Genomic DNA, 8,351 nt, shown 5'->3' on the forward strand with positions numbered 1-8,351 from the left:
TTTGTCAAGAGGGGATTGTCAACCGCTGTCAGCAGCGTCTTTCCACTGCGGGACCATCCCAAGATGAACAAGATGAACTTAAAGGACAGCCTTGATGTGGCAAAGCCGGCGGACGCCAAGAATGGCAATTCCATCCTCTTGGCTTTGACAGTGTGAGAAGCTTGGTGCCTGATGATTACGTGTGAGGGTCGGCCTCTTACGGCAGCGGTGGGGTGCACTGCCTCCATAGTGCACCGCTGCCCGCTGCTTGGATTCTGGTGGGCTCACCTCATACTGATATCCAACACTGGAGGTTGTGGGAGTCGAAGTGTTTCCAGTTGTGGCTCAGTCACTAACTAGTGCTGAGACCGCGAGGCACTTCAGCTCTCTGAGTGTCAGTTTCCTCATCTATAAAATGGGGCCGATATCCTGCTCTTCCTCCTCACCTAGGAGAGCGTGGGAATGAAAGCCCTCCAACGTCCCCAGCATATGTAAGGGATAACTTTTATACATTTGATTAGAACCAAATAGGTGAAGGCTGCAAAGAGCCAGATGCTCATTACTTTCAGTAAATGTTCAGTACATCTGTTCCCACACTGGGACTATGAGCTGATTTGGGGCGTGTAAGACAAGGGGGAGGCAAAACTCCCTTATCAGACTTGCTATCACGATAAGGGTTACTATAAAACCTAGTTGACTTGGCCCAAACTCATTCACCTCCCTGGACCCCAACTGACCCCTATACAATAGAATAGCATTGCTGGTTTGGTGAGGTTAAAACCAGAAAATTACATGGAGGTGCTGGTCATTGTAAAGCTACGAGAAATTTGGAGTACTCTTGCCATCTCCACTACCCATGATAAATAAAAACAAAAAATAAAGGATGGCTTACAGCGTAAGGGTCTCTTCCTCTCTTACTGGGATGTGTGTTTTAACAGAGGTTTTGGCTCCCCAGGAGCCATCAGGGGAGCTTCTTGTGTCCTGTAAGCCAGGTCTTGCCCTGGGCCTCTTTTGGTTCAGATAATTAACTGTAGGTTAGGTGAACCAGGGTAAGGCAAGGGGCAGAGTCCGGCCCTGCTGCAGGTAGGGGACAGGAGACACTTACTCGCTGGATAATCTTGGGTAAGTCACCAAGTCTCTCGGAGCCTCAGTTTTGGAAGTTATAAAATAGGGAACAAAAGAATACTTAGCTTGTTACAAAGATTAGAAAAAAATGTAGATAAAGCACCTTGCTAACATTCAATAAAAGGGTAATGGGTGTTCTCATATTCATTTATTCAACAACTACTTACTAATATGAGACAGGTGGGCTCAGAGAACAGGCTGCTCAGTGATCAACACCCTCCTCCTACCCTTGTGGAGCTTGCAGCCTTTGGGAGAAATTAGACAATTAAATATGAACGATGATGTGAGATACAGACTATAATGAGAACATGCAGGGGGAAGCGGGGCTGGGAACTGGCATGCTAGCTGAGGGCTGAAGGGAGACTGGGAGCTTGCCTGGCAGGGGAGGCTGTTCCTTGAATCTCAGAAGACAAGGGAAGACAGTCTCACAGGTGAGAGGGTCAGCCTTGCCCAATAGTGCTGAGAGGTTTTGGTAGGGCCTGGCCAGGCCCGCCTTACTGAACACAAATGGAAAATTTCTGGGGCCTATACCACAGATGCTGATAAGGGGAGCTTGGTTTGGAATTGGCCTAACAAGAATTTCAAGGCCTAGAACCCTAACTTGAGGACTGGGTGCAGAATTTGTTTTCTTGTGTGGAGGCAGAAGGTGATTCTAGGCTGATGTGATTGGGGGTGTGAAAGGCAGCAGGCTCTGTCTTCTTGCGAGGTGTGTGGACATCTCACTACCTGTGAATTCTGAGACCACCGACCCCAGGTGCTCAAAGGAAGCAGAGGGAAGGCACATCCTCCCATCCTCCCACCTGTACCCTTATCGTTGCAGAGCCGTTGCTGTACCCTTATCATTGCAGAGCCTTTGCACCATGGTACGGCGTTAGCTACTTTGTGTTTTTTTGTTTTGTTTTGTTTTTTTATTTTTAATTTATTTCTTTATTTTTTTGAGATAGTCTTGCTCTGTCACCCAGGCTGGAGTGCAGTGGCGCGATCTCAACTCACTGCAACCTCCGCCTCCCAGGTTCAAGCGATTCTCCTGCTTCAGCCTCCTAAGTAGCTGGGACTACAGGCGTGTGCCACCACGCCTGGCTACTTTTTGTATTTTTAGTAGAGACGGGGTTTCACTGTGTTAGCCAGGATGGTCTCAATCTCCTGTCCTCGTGATCTGCCTGCTTTGGCCTCCTAAAGAGCTGGGATTACAGGTGTGAGCCACCGCGCCTGGCCCCGTTTTGTTTTGTTTTGAAATGGAGTCTGGCTCTTTCATCCAGGCTAGAGTGCAGTGGCACAATTTCAGCTCACTGCAACCTCTGCCTCCTGGGTTCAAGTGATTATCCTGCCTCAGCCTCCCAAATAGCTGAGACTACAGGCACGAACCACCACACCCGGCTAATTTTTGTAGTTTTAGTAGAGACAAGGTTTCACCATATTGGCCAGGGTGGTCTTGAACTCCCGACCTCGTGATTTGCCCGGCTCAGCCTCCCAAAGTGCTGGGATTACAGGCATGAGCCACTGCGCCTGGCCTACTTTGCATATAGACCAATTTTAAAAGCTCCTTGAATCAAGTATCCACTTGGTTACTTGGTTTAACAACAAGAGGTCATGGGTGGCCTTTTTTTTTTTTTTTTTTGAGACAGGATCTCACTCTGTCATCCAGGCTGGAGTGCAGTGGCATGATCTCAGCTCACTACAGTCTCCACCTCCTGGACTCAAGTGATTCTCCCGCTTGAGCCTCCCAAGTAGCTGGGACCATAGGTGCACACCACCGTGCCTGGCTAATTTTTTTTTTTTTTTTTTAAGAGATGGAGGTTTCACCATGTTGCCCAGGCTGGTCTTGAACTCCTGAGTGCAAGCCATACGCCTACCTCTGCCTCTCAAAATGCTGGGATTACAGACATGAGCCATGATGCCTGGCCTAGGGTGCCCTTGACAGGAGCAGGTTCAGAGGAGTGGCAACAGCCAAATGACAGTGGGATATGAGGATGTTGTAACAACTCTTAAGGTAATTTGGCTGTTAAGGGGAGCAGAGAAATGAAGTAGTAGCTGTAAGCGGGGTGGGGTCAAGGGAGGATTTTTTTTTTTTTTTGAGACAGAGTTTCACTCTTATTGCCCAGACTACAGTACAATGGCAAGATCTCGGCTCACTGCAATCTCTGCCTTCCGGGTTCAAGAGATTCTCCTGCCTCAGCCTCCTGAGTAGCTGGGATTACAGGCATGCGCCACTATGCCCGGCTAATTTTGTATTTTTAGTAGAGACGGGGTTTCTCCATGTTGGTCAGACTGGTCTTGAACTTCTGACCTCAGGTGATCCACCTGCCTCAGCCTCCCAGAGTGCTGGGATTACAGGTGTGAGCCACTGCGCCCGGCCTCAAGGGAGGAGTTTTAGGGATAGGAGAGTTTTAAATGATGATGGGAAGGTGCCAATATAGAATGAGCAGCTAGGCTGAATGTGATGGTTCATGGCCATAATTCCAGCACTTTGGGAGGCCAAGGCAGGAGACTTGCTTGAGGCTAGGAGATAGAGGCAATATAGTGAGACCCCCATCTCTGAAAAAAAAAAAATACTGTATGTTATACCTTGGTTGTGGAAGAAAAAAATATTTTTTTAAAAAAATAAAAATTAGCCTGGTATAGTGGCACATGCCCTGCAGTCCCAGCTACTTGGGAGGCTGAGGCAGGAGGATCATTTGAGCCCAGAAATTGGAGGCTTCAGTAAGGTATAATCATGCCACTTTACTCCAGCCTGGGCAACAGAGCAATACCATGTCTCAAATATATATATCAAGAGGTGTGGTTATCAATTAAGTGAAGTCCCCAAAAAGGTTGGAGACTTCTGCCAATCTTTTTCAACCATCCCAATTTATCTGGCTAGGACTGAGGGATTTCACAGGACTTTCAGTTTTAAACTGGAACAGTCCTGGACAAACAATGGCAAGCTTGTCACCCTGGCAGGAGGACACAGGATACAGACAGAGCATCTTCCATGAAAACAAGAAAGGAGAAGAGGAGGGGCACAGGTGCAGGGAAGTTTGTGATTTTATGGTGGAAAGTTGTTGGAGTGAGGGTCTCTCTTGTGACTTCTGTCTTCTCTGTGGGGTAGGACATGTGATCACCCATTGGGTAGGCACCTTTACACTCTATCTCCTGCCCTTGCTGCTGGGCCTGCAAATCTATCTATCTGCATGTACTCAATAGATATTGACTGAAAGAATCAGTGAATAAATGAGACTGGGGTAGATCTCACAGGTTGAGTCCTCTGTAGAGAGACCCTGGGACAGAGATCGGGGTGCAGGAAGTGTATTGGAGAGTGCTCTTGGAATTAACACCTTTGTTTTGTTTTGTGCCAGGGTCTCGCTCTACTGCCCAGACTGGAGTGCAGTAATGATTGCTCAGTGTAGCCTTGAACTTCCAGGCCCAAGTGATCCTCCCACGTCAGCCTCCTGAATAGCTGGGACCATACCATATGGTCCCATCATATGGCACACACCATCATGCCTGGCAAGGTTTTTTTTTTTTTTTTTTTTTTTGAGACAGGGATCTCACTATGTCTCAGAGGCTGGTCTCAAACTTCTGGGCTCAAGCAATCCTCCCACCTTGGCCTCCCAAAGTGTTAAGATTACAGGCATGAGCCATTGCACCTGGCCAAATTAATACCTGTGGAAGAGAAGGAAACAGGATTGGGCAGAGGGAGAAGTTGAACTGGGAACTCTGAAGTAGGGAAGACACTTCAGAGCTGCCCTGAGTAGGGGGTGGAGGGCCCGGCAGATAAAACCCATGCTGATCAGTTATGGGAAGCAGGCTGCTCTGAGAAAGGGGCAGGACATTGAGGAAGGCAGCTCACATCAGCAGGGGAAATCCTGAAAGGGGGCTGGTAGCTGAGAGCCATCTGCTGGCAGCAGTCTCCGGAGCTTGGGGACTAGATCCTTCAGTTCTGAAGGAGACCTGGGCAGTGTGCATCGCAGCATCCATCACAGCAGAGAAAGGTGAAAGTTTAAGGAGAGTGAGAGATGGTGAAACAACCACTCTTATGGTAGAATGGCCATTATCTGGCCGGCACAGTGTTACAGTACTGAGTGAGACAGCCCTACTGGGAAAATGCTCTCAGTCTAGCGTTGGAGGCTTTGGAGGCTTTGGAGCCTTTGGAGAGACACCTGCTGGGGAAGTGCAAAAAGGCTTCATGAAAGAGCAGGCAGTAGGCCTGGGCTTTAAAGAATGAACAGGCCTGGCCGGGCGCAGTGGCGCACTTTGGGAGGCCGAGGCTGGTGGATCCCCTGAGGTCAGGAGTTCGAGACCAGCCTGGCTAACCTGGTGAAACCCCATCTCTACTAAAAATACAAAAATTAGCTGGGCATGGTGGCGGGCACCTGTAATCCCAGCTACTCACGAGGCTGAGGCAGGAGAATCACTTGAACCCGAGAGGTGGAGGTTGCTGTGAGCCGAGACTGCGCCATTGTACTCCAGCCTGGGCGACAGCGCGAGACTCCATCTCAACGACAAACAACAACAACAACAAAAAGAATGAGCAGGCATTCTGCAGGCAACAGAGTAGGCAAGGGCCTAGCAGACACATACCTGTCTCTGGTCAGGCAGGGAGAGGTCTGTAACTATCCTAGCCCAGGCAGTTTTCCTAGTTCAGACCAGTGCTTACCACTCAAGGACCAAAGGCCTGTGCCTCGAGGGCCTGGGAAGGAGCCCTCACATTTTCCTTTCATCATCTTGGAAGAGCAGGAGCCTCATCCCCTGAAGAAGCTGGTCTCTGGGTAGTTTCTTTCTTTCTTTTTCATTTTTATTTTTATTTTAAACAGAATCTAGCTGTCATCCAGGTTGGGGTGTAGTGGCACTATGATAGCTCACTGCAGCCTCAAACTCCTGGACTAAAGTGATCCTCTCACCTCAGACTCCTGACGAGCTGAGAATACAGGCTTGTGCCACCATGCCTGGCTAATTTAAATAACTTTTTTGTAGAGATGAGGTCTTGCTTTGCCATCCAGGCTGGTCTCAAATTCCTGGCTTCAAGTGATCCTCCCGTCTGAACCTCACGAAGTGCTGGGATTACAGGCGTGAGCCACCACACTTAGCTTGCTTTCTTTCTAAAATCCCACATATAATCATTCCCAATCTGGGTTATTTCTTTTTTCATTTTTTTTTTTCCTTTTTCTTTCTTTCTTTCTTTCTTTTTTTTTTTTTTTTTTGAGACGGAGTTTTACTCTTGTTGCCTAGGCTGGAGTGCAATGGCGCAATCTCGGCTCACTGCAACCTCTGTCTCCCAGGTTCAAGCGATTCTCCTGCCTCAGCCTCCCGAGTAGCTAGGATTACAGGCAACCATCACCACGCCCGGCTAGTTTTTTGTATTTTTAGTAGAGACAGGGTTTCACCATGTTGACCAGGCTGGTCTCAAACTCCTGACCTCAGGTGATCCACCCGCCTTGGCCTCCCAAAGTGCTGGATCACGGGCACAAGCCACTGTGCCTGGCCTTTTTTTTTTTTTTTTTTTTGTGAGACAGGGTCTTGCTCTGTTGCCCAGGCTGTAGTACAGTGGCACGATCTTGGCTCACTGCAACCTCTGCCTCCCGCCAGGTTCAAGCAATTTTTCTGCCTCAACCTCCGGAGTAGCTGGAATTACAGATGTGTACCACCACGCTCAGCTAATTTATGTATTTTTAGTAGAGACAGGGTTTCACCATGTTGGCCAGGCTGGTCTCGAACTCCTGACCTCAAGTGATCCACCTGCCTTGGTCTCCCAAAGTGCTGGGATTACAGGTGTGAGCCACTGCACCCGGCTGAACCCAGTTCTTCTGTCTTCACTTCTTGCGTGTCTACTGGGTCCTGCTCTCTCCTTTTCTAACTCTGCCCTGAACCAACCCAGTCAACTTTGGCTTCCTCTCTGGGTCTTAGTGTTTCTAAGCTGCGTAAGGGGAGTGGCCATTCTGTGGCATTGATTCTCAATTTTGGCAGATGGCACAAATGCATGGAGAGCATGGGGTAGGTAGCCCTCTGGCCCCTTTCTCCAGCCCCCATCTGCCCCCTCTTAGTATCCCTTCCAATCCCTTCCAGTTCCAAACATGTGTAGACTTTTCACTTCCACTTTATTATCACCTCATTTGTAGGATTTTAAGGTTTATTACCTAGAAGGGAGTGAGGAACTCACACCTTCAGTTCCGCTTTTCAAATATACGGTTATCATGTGTGAAAATAACCTTAGTAACAGCATCTAACCTGCTACAGTTTTGTCTGGAGGGCATCCACATAAATAAATGCAGAAGGAACCAGGGCATGGACAACAACACAGCTAGCTAGGGTAGTGCGGCCTCTGGACCCCTGGAACTTTCTTCTAGCCCTTGGGGGTCCTGGAGCTGTTGTCAGGGTCAGCAGAACTCAGATGAGACCCAGAGCAGCTTTGAGCAATTGGCCGCCTTCTCTGGGTCTCCGCCTCCTGCCTCCTCTGATGCTCAGAGCTCCTTCAGGAAAGAGCTCCTGGGTCTCCCCAGTTCCCCTGTCTCCTGGATGCTTGTCCAGGATTGATTCTCTGGGCAGCTCCCCTCCAAGCAGTAAATGAAATATTGGTTACCAGGAGTGAGGAGGGAGGCAATTAACCCTTAGACCTCACCATGGCAGATGTGTCTGTAGCAAGCTGAAGTGGAGAGCCAGGCACACCTGCCTGGCCTTCCTGCAAAGTCATCCAATTAGGGCAGCCCCCAGCAGTGGGCCCACTGCCCCCTCTGGTCCTCATAACCTTAGAAACCAGTGCTGCAGCAGCTCCTAGGGCTGGTGGCTGCCTCAGCATAAGATGGCCTGCCATTTCTCGTGTGGAAGAGCTCCAGGGGCACCTCCGTCCTCACACCCCTCCTGGCAGGGACATTATTCATTAATTAATCACACATCTTCCTAAAGGGGAGGCAGCCTGGGGAGGTTTGTTGCTTCTCCTCCAGAGTGGACATGCCCTTCTGTCTGTCCGGCACCTTCCCACCCCCACACAGCCCTGACCCCTGGAATGTTCCTGTGCCAGAAAAGAACCCTGACTGAAGAAGGGGGAGACAAATGCCCTGCTTTCAGGGAGCCCCCACTAGAAAAGACAGACATAGCCTCTGCTCTCAAAGTGCTCACAGTTAGATAAGAAGACAGTCTCTCCTTCAGGCAGCCCCCAGTCCGGGGGTGGAGGCTGTCCCTTTCTCAGAAAGTCCTAGTTTAATAGAAGAAGCACAGTATCGGCCAGGCGCAGTGACTCATGCCTGTAATCCCAGCACTTTGGGAGGCCGAGA

This window comes from Macaca mulatta, chromosome 16, assembly GCF_049350105.2.
Source record: "Macaca mulatta isolate MMU2019108-1 chromosome 16, T2T-MMU8v2.0, whole genome shotgun sequence".
In the NCBI taxonomy this organism is placed as follows: domain Eukaryota; kingdom Metazoa; phylum Chordata; class Mammalia; order Primates; family Cercopithecidae; genus Macaca; species Macaca mulatta.